The sequence below is a fragment of the Crocodylus porosus genome, unplaced genomic scaffold (assembly GCF_001723895.1).
Source record: "Crocodylus porosus isolate Cpor-Errol unplaced genomic scaffold, CroPor_comp1, whole genome shotgun sequence".
Taxonomy (NCBI): domain Eukaryota; kingdom Metazoa; phylum Chordata; order Crocodylia; family Crocodylidae; genus Crocodylus; species Crocodylus porosus.
Window position 1 is genome coordinate 19,568,351 of NW_017728921.1, and position 17,015 is coordinate 19,585,365.

The window sequence follows — 17,015 nt, forward strand, 5'->3', positions numbered from 1 at the left end:
CCCGGGTCCTCCTTCCTTCCTTTTTTGAAGATGGGAACCACATTGGCCCTCTTCCAGTCCTCTGGCACCACACCAGAGCACCATGAGTGGTCGTAAAGCCATGCCAAGGGTCCCGCAATGACCTCAGCTAATTCCCTCAGCACTCTGGGGTGGAGATTGTCTGGACTAGCTGATTTAAATACATTCAGTCCCTCCAGAAGTTCCCTGACTAGATCCTCCCTGACCCTTGGCCTAGGTGCGCCTCCCCTGGGGCCTGAGGGGGGGCCCAGCAGGGGTGCTGATCTGGTCCCTGCTCAGGAAAATGGAGGCAAAGAAGTCGTTAAATAGGTTAGCTTTGTCATGTGATGTGACGACCAAATTTCCTAGCGTGTCTTGCAGGGGCCCCATGTTACCCGGTACCTTTTGTCCCTTACGTATTTAAAAAAGGACTTCTTGTTGTCCTTGATCTGGGAAGCTAGTTCCAGTTCCATCTCTGCCTTGGCCTTCCTGACTGCTCCCCTGCATCCCCGAGTAACCGCAGTATAATCCTCCCTGGTGATGGCCCCTCCCTTCCATTGGGTGTACGCCTCCCTTTTAGCTAGAAGATATTTCCGGATGCTTTTGGTGAGCCATGGGAGCTTTTGTGCCCTCCTGCTCCATTTGATCCGTGTTGGGATTACCTCCCTGTGGGCTTGGAGGATCGTCTCCTTAGGGAGCAACCACTCTTTTTGGACACCTGGCTTCCCTCCCCTCCAGGGCCTCAGTGCTTCCCCGACTATTCTTCTTAGCTCATTGAAGTCCGCCCTCCTGAAATCTAGGGCTGCTGCCTTGCTGTAGGCCTTTGCCACCTTGTGCTGGATGGTGAATTTCAGCAGGCGATGATCACGGTCTCCCAGGTGGCCCATCACCCGCAGCCCCCTCACCAGGTTGTCACCCGTGGCCAGCATCAGGTCCAACAAAGCATCTCCCCTGGTGGGGCTGTGCACCTCCTGGATTAGATGGAGGTCCTGCATTTGGGCTAGGAACCTATGTGAGTGGTCAGACCTGGCTGACTGCTCTTCCCAGCAGATGTCTGGAAAGTTCAGGTCACCTATGATGACCACGTTCTTTGTCCTAACTACCTCCGTGACCTGACTTAAGAATTCCTGGTCTAGCTCTTCCCCTTGGTGGGGTGGTCTGTAGTAGACCCCCACTGTTAAGTCTCTTTCCCCTCGACTGCCTTGTATTCTAACCCAGAGCACTTCCGTGTGCCCCTCCTCTGACCCTGTGCTACCTGATGGGGATGTGTATTCCTCCTTAATGTAAAGCGCCACACTCCCACCTTTCGTCCCTGTCCTGTCCCTCCTGTATAGCCTATAGCCCTTGATATTCACTGTCCAGTCATGTGATGCTTGCAGCATCAGAGTTTTGGATTTTTACTTGTTGTGAACAAGCCTCTACTTAGCATGACTTTTTCAGGTAGTGTTCATAACCTTCTGTGGGGAGGACTTCCACCAGTCATCCCGGGAAAAGTATGACAACACTTGTGATCAGGGCTCCGATGGGCTGGACGCTGTGATGAACCCTTTACCATTGTTCAAATGTTGCCCATACCCCCTCTGACTTGGTCTCTTTGCCTCAGCATTCCCTAACCTGCCAGCCGAGTTTTAGTCAATCAAGTTTAAATAGGCCTCTCATAGTGGGACTGGGGAATGTACAGCCCGAGATGCCAATTAAAACTTTTACTTCTGCTTAGAGGTGTGTGTGTCTGTGGGTTGATTAGCATTTGGAGCACAGATTCCCCATCATGCAGTGCTCCCTTGCTTATCTGATCCCAGAATTCACTGCAGTCTTTGCTTTGGGCTTTCTGTTCTCCATCTTCCATGTAAATGAATGGTCATCTGGTTCCATCTAGGATGCAAATGAGACCTAGGGCAGTTGCTCACTTTTCTGGAGGCTTTGGGTACATCTCCCACTGCATCTTAATCAGTTTTGTTTAGGTGTGGGGGGGAGGGAATTCTTTGTGAGTCAGACAGGCTCTGTCCTGTGTCAGGGTTCCCCAACAACATGGAGCTGAGAGGTAACAGGGCTGGGGTTATAAGGTGCCCCTACCCACCTTTCACTGGGGAGGCAATTGGCTTGGCATTTCTGGAGAGATGCCCCACCACAGGCAGCCCCACCAAGCCATCCTTACCTAGCAAGTCATACCCAGGACCAGGAGCTTCCCACTATCCCCATAGCTCCTGCCCTTACCTCCAAGGTATTTCTGAGTAGCCACTCAGCTGGGTGATGTCTTTGTGGTTGCCAGCAGCAGACTGCTGGCTCAGCCCTGAGTGCCTGAGCTAAATGGAGTCTGCTCAGCTCTCTCTTTCAATCACATGGCCCTTACCAGGTCATGTGCCTGCCTCATCAGGGCTGCCCTGCTGTCACTCATAGCCCTTAAAGTGACCAACAACAAAGGTGCTCTGTCATACTGAGCTTATATGCCCCCAGGGCTCCGCCTCCTTCCACTCATCTGACCGCCTGCAGGTGCTGTCCAATTACCCCATTAGGCTGTTGCTCAGGCAACCTTCAGCTGTGGAGCTTTGCCAAGCCTGCAGGGCTCCCTGGCCAGGCTGCTTCATTCCTTAAAGGAACAGGGACATCTTAGTGCCCTGCTACACAGCCCTTGATTAAATTCAATGTTGGAAGACATCAGTTATTAAACCTAATGTGTTCTCTCAAAAATTTTGTATCTTTGTATTCCTCCCTTGGGTAATTTCATTCAAAACTGTAACATCATGGATCCCCATTTGCTTAGTTAGGTGAACCATACAATCCCTTTGTACTACCATACAGGGTTCCTGTCACAGTGGGGTAAGGCACAGAGCAGTGAGTGACATGCCCACATACAACTTGGTGGTCAGTGGAGGGCCAGGAGTAAAACAGAGGTTGCCCAGATCCCAATCCCATGCTCTGTCAGTGAGGCCACACTGCCTCTCCATCTCAAGCTTGAATATCTCACATAGGGCTAGACAAACAGTCTCTCCCTACAGCATACTGAGGAGCCAAAATTGAGATGCTTTACTTCCAACCTCTGCTTTCACTGCTGGACCTGTGGTATCCAGCAGATGCCTGAGAGAAGCTTTTCATAGAAGCGTCTCACATTCAAAAGTATTACTCTAGAAATAAAGTACTTCAGTAATTCAATTTATCTTGTTCTTTTGGAAGCTGGAGTTGCCAACATATTATGGTGAGGAACACAAAAGAAAATAATTTAATATATTTTTAACAAATAATCTATTGTTCTAGTGCTGCATTATCTCCTGTGCTACTGATATTATCTGGCACTACCAACTCTGAGTATTAATAAATGCTATATTTATTTGACTAGAAGATCATCCAGATTATAAGACAATCCCCCCACCCCCCAATAAATAAACTCTATATATGGAAAATATATACATTTATTATAACTTTCCAGATATAGTATCTAATTATTGGAGGTTTCCCTTGAATATATCCCCTCCCACTTCTACAGCAGGGAAATAGATCTGGGAGGCCAGAGAGCCCTTTGCTCCCTCCTCCCCAGCGTTTTACCCTGGCAGCCCCTTCCCTCTCCTCTTACTGTCAGACCCTGCTCTCCTGTTGAGAAATATGGACCAAGAAGGAGAAAATAATATACACAGGCTATATGCTAAATTCCCTCATTTTCAAAGAAGTGTTGCCTCATCAACATCCTCCACCCATGACGTAGCAAGAGTGTTTTAAAGCACACATTAAATGAAATTCAACATGAGTTGCTCATAAGTGCTTTGTGATTTAGACCAGGGGTTCCCAAACTGTGGTACACATACCTCTGGGGGTACCCAAGACATATCTTGGCGTTATGTGGAGAAATTATGTAATGGCAGATTTAATTTTAATTATAACAATAATTGGCACTTAAGGTGTTAAAATATAAAACATATGATGTTAGAGGTATGCAGACAGCTGGTAAACCTGGAAGGCAGTACACAGTAAGAAAAATTTGGGCAATTTTTTATTTAGACAAACAAAATGATTGTAGAAATAGCACTAACGTGTCAGCTATTTACCTACTGAAACTCTTCATTTTCATTTGCTTATTAATAAATTTAAACGATTACACTGAAACCTTAGCAGCACTGGACTCCACATGCACAGAAATATATAAATAAAGGGTACATTTTTTTTCTGATGAAATAGCTTTAAAAATACTTACCTTATAGAACCAAGAACAAAAGTATAGATTTTTTTTGTTTTGTTTTTTTTTTACAAAAGTATAGATTATGCATCATATTAGCTCAAAGCCCAAAGGTTTTATGATTTCCCATACTGTTCCCTGGGCTGGACCCCACCAGAGTCAACAGCATTTCAAGCCATGGTGAGCCACAACATTGCATGCAGTTCACCCAGAATCCCTCTGTCACCTTCTCTCAGCCTGGAGCATATGATTATCTTTATGGCAAGGGTTGCCAGAATCTGGAATGGGCTTCCAAGGGAAGTGGTGCTCTCCCCTATCTTGGACTCTTCAAGAGGAGATTGGACAAGCACCTGGCTGGGGTCATATGACCCCAGTGCTCTTTCCTACCCAGGACAAGGGGTCGGACTCAATGATCTATTGAGGTTCCTTCTGACCCTAACAACTATAAAACTATGAAACTACAATTAGTGTGGCCCCGTCCTCCATATTGACCCCATGACTCAGCACTGCTCAGTATGGGTGTATAAACCACATACCTCCCACAAAGGACTGATGTGCTAATTAGCCACCACTCGTAACTGAAACTGGGAGTTCTTGTCACAAATCCTGGGATACTCTAAAAATATATACGTAGATGAGGAACAGGGCAATCTGGTCCAGTTTCACCACATGGAAGGTGGAGCCACACTAATTATAAATGCCATGCCAAGAGAGGGCATGGCAGGGGGATTCTGAGTGAACTGTATGCAATGTTGTGGCTTACCATGACTTGAAAAAAAGTCAGCAGTGAAGAGGATTGCATTTAATGGGCACTTGTATATGTCTTGTTCATATGGGTTATACTAACTAGCCTACCTTCTTGGTCTTTTAGTTAAGACCAAGCAAGACTGTGGACATCCTTGAGTTCCAATGCTTCTAAGCCTAGGACTTGCATGTAGGATGCCTGCCATGGATTTCTGAGAGTATCTCAAGCCCTAGACTGATAACAGGGAAGATACTTACCCAGTGATAGAACCACATAGACTCGAATGACTTAGAACTTGACTTACTGGGCTTCACCCAATTCAAAACTGATTTCGCTTTGAGTAAGATATTAAGTAAAATAGTATTTGCCCAATGTGGGTCATGGGCCATGTGTTTTATAGTCATGCTCAGTGTTGGCTCCATTTAATCAATTTCATAGCTGGTTCCCACTGCTAAGCAAATGCTGTTTTTGGCTTGCTTGAGATTTGGCTTGGCTGGTTCGCTTTTTGAGATTTTTCTGTATGTAATCAGAAGCTAAGGGGCTTTTTTCCCCATGCTGACAGGGGGGGAAACTTGTCTTATATTTGAGTAAATATGGTAAGTAACTTGCACAAATCAGTTATAGATTAGATAACAGGAGCGATATAAAACAAACTCTTCTCCAGTCCCTATTAACTGAGTTTTTATTGAACATGACTTAATGAAACACGGTGATACGGTTAAGAGAATCATAAGAAACAACCTGCTGGTATTGTGGGTCAAGTACGACTGTGTGAAACTCAGCTGTTTACAGAAAGCATGAAAATATTTTTGTGCAGTGATTTTCTTTGTGGTAGTGTTGAAGTGATGTTGCAGCTATGATGGTCCACAAATTACGCGAGACAAGGGTTTTTGTGGGTGATATCTTATTGGCCCAACCATGAAGTACGTCACCTACAAAAGTCCTTGCTTCTCATTTCTTTGAGACAGTTCTTCAGGTTCTTTCACCCCTGAGTTTTCCTTTTAGTTTCAATTTTGAATCTATAATCTTCCCTGGGAGTCAGATGAAACAGCAGAGTTTCATCTCATTTCATTGGAAAACCATGTGAAACCATACATGATTTGATACAAAGAAATTAAGCTGGTGTAGAGTGCACTAAAGGTGAATCTGCACAACCTCTGTGATAGGCATGTTTTGAGCTTTAAATTTAAAGCGAAACATAAAACCCAGGTAAATTTTGTGCTATCTGGTATTGATGTAAACTCATTAAACAGACCAGGTTCAGAGACTTGCTTTGATTAAGAAAATGCTTTCATTATATATGCTAGAAACATCAAAGAATGGGTATGAACACCAGTTATTTCCCCATAGTTCCTATTCTTTCCTGTAAGTTATAGGACTTAATTCTTCCAACTCTGGAAGCAAATGTCACTCTAGCAGCCAATGGCTGGCCAGCAGAGGAGGTAGTTCTGCTAAGACATGGAATAGGCTGTTCTTCTTGCCACGTATCCTGAAGCGTTGTTTTATGCTCTGCTTAGGAGAAACACTAAACCTGTTAAAAATCTAATGTTCTGAAAATTCACCGCAAAGTGTCACCTTTGTAATGCACTTCTTTCCTGCCTCAGGCACGATATTCCAGATCAATTCCCAAACCTAGGTGAGCAATGCAATTCGCTATAATGACAATTCAAGCTGTAATCACACAAGTGTAATGCACCATGACTGTACCAGCAGTCTGACATTTGGCAAGTTTACTAAGACTTTAATAACAATGTATTATTACATTTGATATGCTTCCCTTAATTCATTATGGAAGCAGCCTTTAGGAATAGAAATTGAACTTTTGAAACTGATTAGATTGTTTTGAATTTAATAGCATGGAGATTGTGTGGACCCTACTGGTTAGCTGCTGTTCCAGAGATATGTCAAACAATTTGCTGATCATAAACCCTTTATTTTTATGAAGCACCTCTTATTCTCCAGTTAAGCTCAAGTAGATGGACCACCTAAAATCTAGTATTTATATTCAAAAGTCAAGCAACCATTCTTAACGAAAGATTGCACTTTGTTATAACAACATAATTTTTGAGCACACTACTTGCTTCTGTTCTGTCTATACCCCAGTTTAACATTTAAACTTTTTAACTGTTAGATAACCTCTTTGAAGGTTTACATCTAAAAGAGAAATCCATTTCATCTGGAGAAATAAATGAGAGTTGGGAAACGGGGAAATCCTAAATTATAACTCTAGTTTGCTATGGGAAAGACACTTCACTTTTTTATTCAGTTTCTCCCTATGTAAACTGGTGATAACATTTTCTCACCTATTTCCCTAGATTGTGTGAATTAATTGATGCTGAGCAATGTGAATAGGAAAAGTGTTGTGTCACGATTAATAATAAAGCCAGCTACTTCACCATTAAGAGATTGATACTCCTCTTCTAGAATGACTGCAGAGAATGACTACTAAGAATTGATACTGCGTACATGCTCATGAACAATGCACACCACAGTTGCAAGATAAATCAAACTTACATAGAATGAAGAATAAAACTCAAACCTCGTTTCAAAAGTACAGGTTTCCATCTTTTGAGCTAAATAATCCATTTAATGTCAGTGTTGTTATTCTCTTTTAAGGTTGTTGTGACACTTGTACATAACAAAAATTGACTTTACTTTTTGTCCTTTAAAAACAGTGAAGAAGATAGGTACAGAAAAAGGATGTTAGCAAAGAATTACTTAGGTTACATAATCAAGTAGGAACAATCAGGAAATGCCAGGTTTATCGATACCCTCACAAGTTTAATTCTGCTCCTTTGTGCACAGATATTACAATACACTCTTAATGATATGATTATGCATTGCTATATTTTCTCACATACCACATTCCTCAAACAAGACATACATCTTTTTTTGTGGAAGGCAGAATGAAGAAAAGAAAAGATTTTTTCAGAGTTACAGCTGCAGAGGCAGAAACCGAGCCTAAACTTCACCTCTTTCACCCTCCATTTCCTGCTCAGGAAAAAGCTAGAGCTTTAACCCTTTCAAAGCTAAACTGCCATCAGTTCTTGGTTGCTCAGCCAAAAGCTGGAACTTTAACTTCTGCTGAAGACTGGACTCGATGGGTGGATCCAGAATCTTGAAAAGAGCAACAGTCTTCAGAGTTGTGAAACAGGAGAAGAGAGACCAAAAGTAGCTAATAGCTAGCAAATTGGTGAAGAAAGGCTAGCTTGAGTAGTGGAACATAAAGACCATTAAAAAAGGAACACAGTCATTAGCACCTGTGGAGTGAAGTGCAATTAACAGAAACTCAGATAGATATTATAATATGTTATGAAGTCAGTTGACTCCATTAGCACTGCATGAGTAGAAATGCCACTGCTGTTGCTAGGCAGCTGGTTTTAAACTTTGGGAAAGTTTAAGCAGGAGTAAAAGCAGGGTACGACTATACCAGGCTTCACCAGGCTTCCCTGCCCGATCTGCTTTTCCTTCCATGTGGCTGCTGAATGGAAGAGAAGGGAAAGAAGCAGAAGCTTTTTGCATCTTACAGCATCTCTGAGCTTTTATTCTGGTCAGAAAATCAACTTCCCCACCTAAGACGTGTCCTCCAATTTTGGAATACTAATTTTTGGGGAAAAGGTGATTGTAGAATGTGAGTAAGCATGGTATTTCTTTCCAGGACCTCTTCCTATATAGTACACAAGCTGGATGCATGAAGAACTAAATTAAGACAAGCAGGGAACCTAACTCTTGCACTTCTTAATCTTCAATTGTTTGACTTTAAAATGTAAATACATGTCATTTAATATAGAGTTTACATATAATGTGGGGGGGATGCGTCTAAGTTAGTAAATCCAAACAGTAGTACACAGTTTTAAAAAAGTCTAGAGAATCTGATCTGATGTAGTATATATGTTGAGGGTGCCAGAAAGATATGTTACAATGTAGTCTCATCTGTAAATTAAAAAAAATTACATTTAAACTGAACTTATTTTTCCCATGAGCAGAGACATAATTAGCTATGTTAGTCTGAAATCAAATGGAAGGTAGTATAGATTTCCAACCTTATAGACTAATCAAAATAGATAGATATATAGTAGGGCTGTGTGAAGCTTTTATTGTTGATTCGATTCAGAGGAGATTCAGCAGCCAAATCTCTGAATCTGAATTGAATCAGGAGACCCATTAATCTCTCCGAATCGAATCAGAAGCCTCCAAATCAATTTGGAGAGATTTGATGATTTGGCCATAGACACAGCATTGTATGTTTTTTCTACATACCTCAAGGTATCAGCTTGTGAACGCTGAGGTGGTAGGGCAGATGGAGCGTCCAACAGGAGCGTGTGGGGAGTTCCCCACATGCTTGGTGGCAGACTGAGCACTTCTGATCCACTTCCGGGTCTGTTGCGGAGTGCACAGGGGACCCTTCCCTCCCTCCCCCCCAGCTTGGCGACTGCTGCCTCCTGGGTCTGGGGGGGCCACCCAGGGTCCCCCTGTGGTTGATCACTGAGCTGGAGTGGGCTCCTTGGCAGTCCTGGAAGTGGACTGGAAGTATTTCCCATGGGACACTCCATCTGCCCCAACATCACAGCGTTCAGAAGCTGTGCCTGGTACCTTGAGGTACATATAAAAACATAAAGCTGTGTCTACGGCCAAATTGCTGATTCTTTGAATCAGATTCGAATCTTCAGATTCAGCCGAATCAAATTGGGACAGTGAACCGCATCAGAGAATCAAATCACTGTCCCCCAAATCAGGCCGAATCCAAATCTGAATCAAATACTGCCCGCTTTGCACATCCCTAATATATAGCAAAAACTTTGGCTAGTTGTTCAGGTATAAATCTACCCAGCATTCTACTTATTTTTACCCATCAAGTCAAATACTCTCGTCCCATCCTGCCCTTGCTGACAACATCACTATCTTTTCTGTCACCTAAACTCAGTCTTAATGTTCCTTTTGACTCCTTTCTAGCCCTTCACTCTAAAATCTCAAAAATCTGTGTCCCTCTCTCAAGCTCTACAATCAAATTATTCAGTCTTCCTTTCTACCACTTCCATTACATACCTGGAGAAGATATGCCTCCAAACGTTTACTAAACATTTAATGTACAGCAACACCTTACATACAATAACATAACGCCACTACAGTAATAGACAAAGTTAAGCTTAAGTAGGTGTGAAAAATGGGTGGATGATTGTGATGAAGGATTATATTCGGCATTGGACACACAGTTGAATCACACTAACAATCCATTTTCAAGCATTGTAATGTTTGTGCTTGTCAGTTTTTGGTCACATAAAATGTCATTTTCATCGGCCACATCAATGGTCACCAACCATCAATGGTCGATCTTTATTGACCAGGGGATCCTGGAGCCTCTTGAAGTCAATCCTAGGCTGGGGGGCTGAGCACATGCGTGCATGCATGCTCACCTCCCCCAGCCCAGCAGGTTAGGGAGGGAAGGGGCAGACGCCTGGGGGGCATGTGCAGTTGGGCTCGGGGCACAAAGCCCAGCTCAGAGTGGCAGCTGGTTCTGCTGCACACAGATTGGGGGGACATGTGCCCCCCTCAAAAGTGGGGCAGTACCAGCAGCTGCAGCAGCTCTGAGGCAGGGAGTGAGGTAGAGGCAGGGGCAGGCCCTGCATAGCCAGTGCAAGGTGTGGGACATGGGGAGGGGGGACACACAGCCTGGGAGGGCACTGGGGAAAGCGTGCCCCTGGATCTGCTGACAGGGTGGGGGTGAGGTGGGTTACCAGCTGGGGCTGGGATGGTGCCGGCCCCTCTTGGCCAGGCTGCAGTGGTGGCACTGGGAGTGAGGACATGGGTGCCAACCACTTCTGGTGCCAGCACTGCCCACCCCAAGCACAAGCACAGGCCAGGCTTGCTGAGCACAGCTTGGCACAGTCTTCCAGCTTGCAGCTGGAGCTCCTCCCACCCCCATGCCCACCAGCCCCCAGGTCTGGCTGCGCTAGACTGGGCTGTTCTCGCTGGGCCTGGGCCATGCTGGTGCTAGAAGGGGCGGTTGGGTGGGGGCTACCCCCACCCCTGGCCTCCCTATCAGTGTCACTGCTGCAGCCTGGCCAGGAAGAGCCGGTGACACCTCACCTTGCTGGCAGATCTGGGGGCACACAACCCCCCATGCCCTCCTGGGCTGTGTGCTTCTCCCCCCCATGCCCCCCCCAGATGAGCTGCTTACGGCTCCATCCCCCGCTGCACGCCAGGTGTTCAGGGCCTGCCTCTGCCCCATTCCCTACCACCCCGCTGTTGGAGGGGGGGTGCAGATTCAGGCCCCAGTGGTAAGGGAGGGAGTGGGCCTAGAGCTGGGGCCTTGATACGCCCTGCTCCCCCCCCACAGCCCTTTCCCCTCCACTCTCCCCGTTCCCCTAGCCAGACTTACCTGCTTGGGGGGAGGGGAAGAGGGGGTATAGATCTTTGGTTCCTTTTTAAATTCCCGAAGTGATCTCTGACCTGAAAAGGTTGGAGATAATTGGGCTACATAGAGGCTTTTGAACCAAGCAGTTTTAACCTTGAGAAGAATTGTGAGTACAATGTATGGAAGTGGTGTTGAACTCATTTGGAGCCCTGGGCCAGATCCAGATTTTTAGGCTCCTTGAGGGCCCAATCCATCCCAGGGTGGCGGGGGGGCAGCTGCCATGGTCACTGCAGCAGTAGGTCTGGCAGTGCCAGGAATCCAGCAGCAGCAATGGGTCTGGAAATGAGGGTCCACCAGAGGGTTGATGGAAGGGTTCTGGGGGTGGGGGTGGTGGCGCCAGGGAGCTTTTCACCACCAATGGCCATAGGTCACAGAGCCAAACGCGGCCCAATGGCAGGCCACACTCAGCAACTTCAACTATCCTGCTAGACCAGGTAGAGTGGCTCCATGGGCTGGCTTCAGCCCACAAGCCATATGATTGATATGCTTGCTTTATGGTAATACACAGCAACAAAAGTACAAATATCCCAGCAAGTCAGACTCCATCCATGGAGGTCAATGCCATCCATATACAATAGTTAGTAAAAGTTCTTAATTCCTTGCTGCTGTTTGTGATCTTGGTAAATAGAGGAAGTGTTAATGGGGCACACCAGCTTTCATGATTAAAAGCAAATCTACAATGTCACCTCAGATGAGGAGCGTGCATGGATTTTGTCTTCTCTGATGATTATCATGTCAAGGGTTCACTCATACAAGTTATCAGTGGAGGTTATGAAGCTTGTAGGAAAAGTTATTGGACTAACTGCCACAGTTATGTTCTTCCATCACTGAACAGAAGAGTTATTTTTCTATGTTCTTTCAGAGAAAATATAATATTTATGTGATTAATGCCAAAAGAAAAAATTGAACAGTTTAAATTTTACACACCAAAAATAAAAAGGGAACAAGCAGAGGTTAGCCAGAGCAAAGACAAACTATCTGAAAAATCCTGCTATGTTAATTAAGCACAGAAGTCTCCATGGAAACCCAAGTTGGGCATACTTATATACCCATTTTAATTATATGGAAAGCTCTGCAAAGGAAGCAGTGTGCACTGAAGGTATTAAAGTATTTCAAACATTTCTTGATGTATATCCAGCAGGTCTCTCAGGGGCATAAGATGATGTACCCTTTCATTTACATTGTAAGTAGTAAAATCTCTCTTATGATGTGACACTATGAACTCTAAAATTGTAATCATAGTGTAATTGTGCTTGCAACTGCTCTTTTGTTTTACATTATGTGCAACTAATCTCTCATATGTTTTGGTGATAGTTAGGTGATTAACTGAAGTTATCAGTCCACTGATAGTCTTTTCTGTACCCTCTACTTTTCTCACCTATTCTGGAGGACTCCTAACATTCCAAATTTCTGAGTCCCTGCAAGCAGCTGTCATTTTAGAAAGCAAAAATCACCATAAAACTATACACCTCAGAAATCATTCCTACTTTCCTTAGAAATGTCCCTTAAAAGTTACCTTATAGTCAAATAATGTGTACACACATTCAAATAATGTGGGAGAATTCTCCCAGGTTTGTTCTCCTGGTAGAGTGACTTACCCACAGCCATATGTACAGATGTTTGAATGATGAGGTCCTGGAGACTGGAGAGTTTACATTGCTGACAGGGGGAGGAACTTGTGCACACACCTCAGCATGCTCTGCAGGCTTCCTTAGTCTGCCTGGCAACAGACGGCAGCAGTGCATAGTAGGGTAGCCCTGACTGGCTGACACAGACTGCCCATGATCAGCCTAGGTTTCTGTACCGCACAGTGTGGGGATTGCTAAGGGGGCATGTGCTAGAACAACAGAGTCCAGCGAGCAACACACTGTCTTCCTTGTGGGGAGGCCTGCCCCTGAGAGACGTGCTGGATATACATCAAGAAATGTTTGAAATACTTTAATACCTTCAGTGCACACTGCTTCCTTCGCAGAGCTTTCCATATAATTAAAGTGGGTATGTAAGTAGGGAGAGGGGGAGATGCTGAAGGTCTATGTTCTCTTCTGAGACAAGCCACAGCATTCACTGGAGTGAGTGCCATGTTTTGCATTTGGATCTTAATATAAGTAGACACATGGGCCAATTCTTTTCCTTTGATTTATTAATATATTTTTAAAAATCCATTCACTTTTCCAGGAGAAACTCTCCTGGGACTGATTTAATCCCTGTTGTTCCCAGGTTTTTTTTTTCCTGGAATAGACATTTTTACCCTAGAAGAAAAAGTCTGAATATCTGTACACTTGTGGTTTCTCTTAGGAAAGCAGCAACTTTCCCACAAGAAACTGAATGTCTGTATAAGGCCAAAGTGATTTTTATTAGTTCTGTACCAGTGTCAGGTTTAAGCCCCATCAGGTCTACCAATGGGAGCTTTTACATTATATAGACAGAAATTGCCCTCTTCCCATGTAAAAGGCCTTTGGATTTGACTCCAGTCTGTATATGGTGCATACAACGCAGTTTCAACTCTGTAGGCATTTTGAGGTATCTGAATAATGTTACAGCATCTTGATTCTCAGGCAATTGTTTGTTCAAAATACCCAAGGGCAGACAGGAGCAATGTTGGATAAAGAAAAATGTTAAAGGTGCGTACAGCAAAGTAACTCTGGAGCAGCCGTTCACAGGAGTACTGTACTCCACAAATTATTCATCTTATAACTGTTGATCTGGAGAAGTACTACATGAAGTACTTGATCCAAAGCATTTGGATCTTAATATAATTTCATAGTTTCTAATATAAGTAGACAGATGGGCCAATTCTTTTCCTTTGATTTATTAATCTATTTTAAAAAAATCAATTTTTTAAACCCATCTGTAAAAATATAGGTTTGTTAAATTATGAGTCTGTACCTAAACAGTACAACTGAACAATTTAACCAGGGTGCCATGGCATCCTGGGGTGCCTTGAGATTCTTTCAAGGGTTCTGTAAGGTGCCATCGAATGTCAGCACTCTTAGGTGTGCAAACATGATTCACAAGATAAACCAAGATATTTTAAACAGGAACCCATACTGTTAAAAGCTTTCTGACCTTTTGTGGTCTTTCCAAGCTCTTTGCAACAGAAGAATTGCTCTATTATTTTTCTGTAGTCAAAAAAATGAGTGAAAACTAGCAGGTGCCTCAAGTCTCCTGAGGGATGCCCTAGACTGAACAAGGTGTGCTTTGAGTCTAAACAGGTTCAGAACCACTGGGCTAAGCCATAATACCTTCTAGGTATTGGAGGGAGGTGTGGAGAGGTACTTCATTTGGCTACTTATTTCATAGGGAATTAGTAAGTGTTCTCCCCAAGCGTGCTGGATCTACTAGTGCTAACCACTTGCCTTGCCTCAACAGCACTCCTCAGCAGGGTAGTTGAATTATGATTGCCCTTTGAAAGTGTGGACTAAAAGGGAAAAGCTCCTTGCATTACCTCTTTGCCTTAGCCTATCTATGCGGGCACAGCTGTTATTTGTCCTTAAGCTTCAGTCTGGAATAGAATATTTTTGCAATAGAAGTTTTAGTCCTTTTTAGTTCTCTAAAATGAATACCTTGACAGATCTTTAACTACAGCAATGTGAATAATGCCAGGGTAATTTCTAGCCAATATAACTGCTGTTTTCTTCTCCAGTTTTGGTTTAAAACATTTCATTGCTGATGTTGTTATCAATCTTATCTAGTGACCTATTTACCTAAAAGCACACAATTACAGAACAGACTCTTATCACAAGTACAGAGCAGACTGGGACATTAATGACACCGAGCATTTTGTAGAATTGGATTGTTTAGGGCTTGGTCAAAAAGGCCACCTGCTTTTATGTAAAAAGTCAACAAGCCACCCCAGAGGTTTTGCAAATGAATTTGTCACAGCAATTATGGCAAAAGAAACTATATGAACATGATAAAGGTGACTAATATCACCATGCACTGTTACACCAAGGAATCAGAAAAAGACCTTTAACACACTGCTCTGAACACTTAGGAAATCAAAAATGCGGTCTGCAAAGTGACATTCTTTGACTTACAATGAATCAGTGTCGTCTGCATAGTGTGTGCCCGACCTTTGAGAGAGAGAAAAAAAAGAAATTCAACCCAAATCAAGTAACTTTCAATTATATGTAATGGATGCTTAAAGGGTTGACTTTTAGCATTTAGGCACAGACTCACTGTGGGTACAACGCAGGATGGTACATGTCAAGGGGAGTCATGCAAAGAATTTTAAAAAGCTAGGGCACCAGGTAGGAGAGAAGCAACTTAATCCTGCTGTTCTGTATGACATGAATGTACTGCTTAGCTGCACAATGATACTGCTAGAGTAGACAGGGGCAAAAAAGTGAGAACAAAAGTAAAAAAAAAAAATCAGTGTAGTAAACACATCACAAGACACTGATGGTGCTCGTTGAAGGATGAGAAGAGGAGCGTACTGACATACCAGGAAATTTCAACTTCTGCAGATAGAAACACCATTGCAAAGTGAGCCACCCAACTGTCTTCAGATAATAGACACTTTATTGGCCTGAGGAAAAGCAGGCTTCCTCAGGTCATCTTATCACAAATAAAAGTGACCTGAGGAAGCACAGTTGATGCCTGACACCTTGTCCAACAACTCTTCCAACGATACATTAATTGAATAAAAAGATATCATGAAAAAAATCCTTGCCTCTCACACAAATACTAAACATTTTGAACCTCTTCTGTCACTGTTACTGGTTGCATTATAGAAGTGTTGGTTTCAAAGGACTGCAGTGGGATGCAATTCCTTTGTCTGACTGGCTGGCATTGCTTGCTGTTCTCATTGCAAGATAGATGTTGTGTTCCAATGACTTACATCACCGCAGATCTTCCAAAATACAACAGTTAGGCATTCAAATACTGATTGTAAGTTTCCAGTGATAACAGATTTACTTAATAACAACACAGAAATAAGCAATAAAAATACAGCTTTTGGGGAGCCTATTTGTTGGCTAATATCATACGCTTATCACCAGGCACTTAAATAATACTATAAATGTGTAATTAGCTAATGATAATTATACTCTTATGTTCACATCTTCCTATGTAATCATGTCCTAATAGGTTCTCAATCATTTTTTAGTTCTTTCTGGGAGATTTTCCATTTAAGAGTGCTTGTCAACAGATACTAGTTTACAGAAGAACTCCAGCCCAGGTCTAATTCAACTCCAACTAGCTTCAAGCATCAAGGACAATAAAAAGTCCTTTTTCAGATATGTCGGGAATCGGAGGAAAGCAAGGGCAACATTGGACCCCTGCTGAACCAGATGGGACAACTGACAACTGACACCCAGGAAAAAGCCAACTTTTTATTAAATGGGTACTTTGTGTCGGTCTTTCATCAGTCCCATGGGACGCCCGTGCCCGCTACAGGACAGGGAGGTCTGGGTGAGGGAGATAGTCACAGGAGCACTGAGGTGTCCTGTGCCTTAAGTAAAGGAAATGGCTGGCTGTCAATCAGCAGGGCAGCAGCTGCGGGTTGCTGTGGTAACCAGCCGGTCAGGTGACCGGAGGGGGGCAGGGCCAGGCCCTTTATAACAGCTCAGGCCTGGGCCCAGGAACACCTCCCCTCTGACAGCTGCAGCTCTGCGGGAGAGCTGAGCAGCAGGGTCAGTGATGGTGGCTGGCTGGCTGCAATGATCCAGGGAGGGGGATAGAGAGGGAGAGAG

General features: G+C 43.7%; 1 protein-coding gene and 1 long non-coding RNA gene across 3 annotated transcripts in view; one reads left to right on the forward strand and one right to left on the reverse strand.

Moving 5' to 3' along the window:
• Positions 1–17,015, reverse strand: part of CCDC60 (coiled-coil domain containing 60) — a 148,362-nt gene that overhangs the window by 127,643 nt on the left and 3,704 nt on the right. The gene's annotated exons all lie outside the window — the stretch shown is intronic.
• LOC109312894 overlaps positions 8,014–17,015 on the forward strand; it is a 15,222-nt gene continuing 6,220 nt past the window's right edge. Inside the window, exons 1-2 of the long non-coding RNA XR_002101928.1 lie at positions 8,014–8,216; positions 11,425–11,428. This is a non-coding gene — a long non-coding RNA (uncharacterized LOC109312894). The remainder of the gene's footprint in view (positions 8,217–11,424; positions 11,429–17,015) is intronic.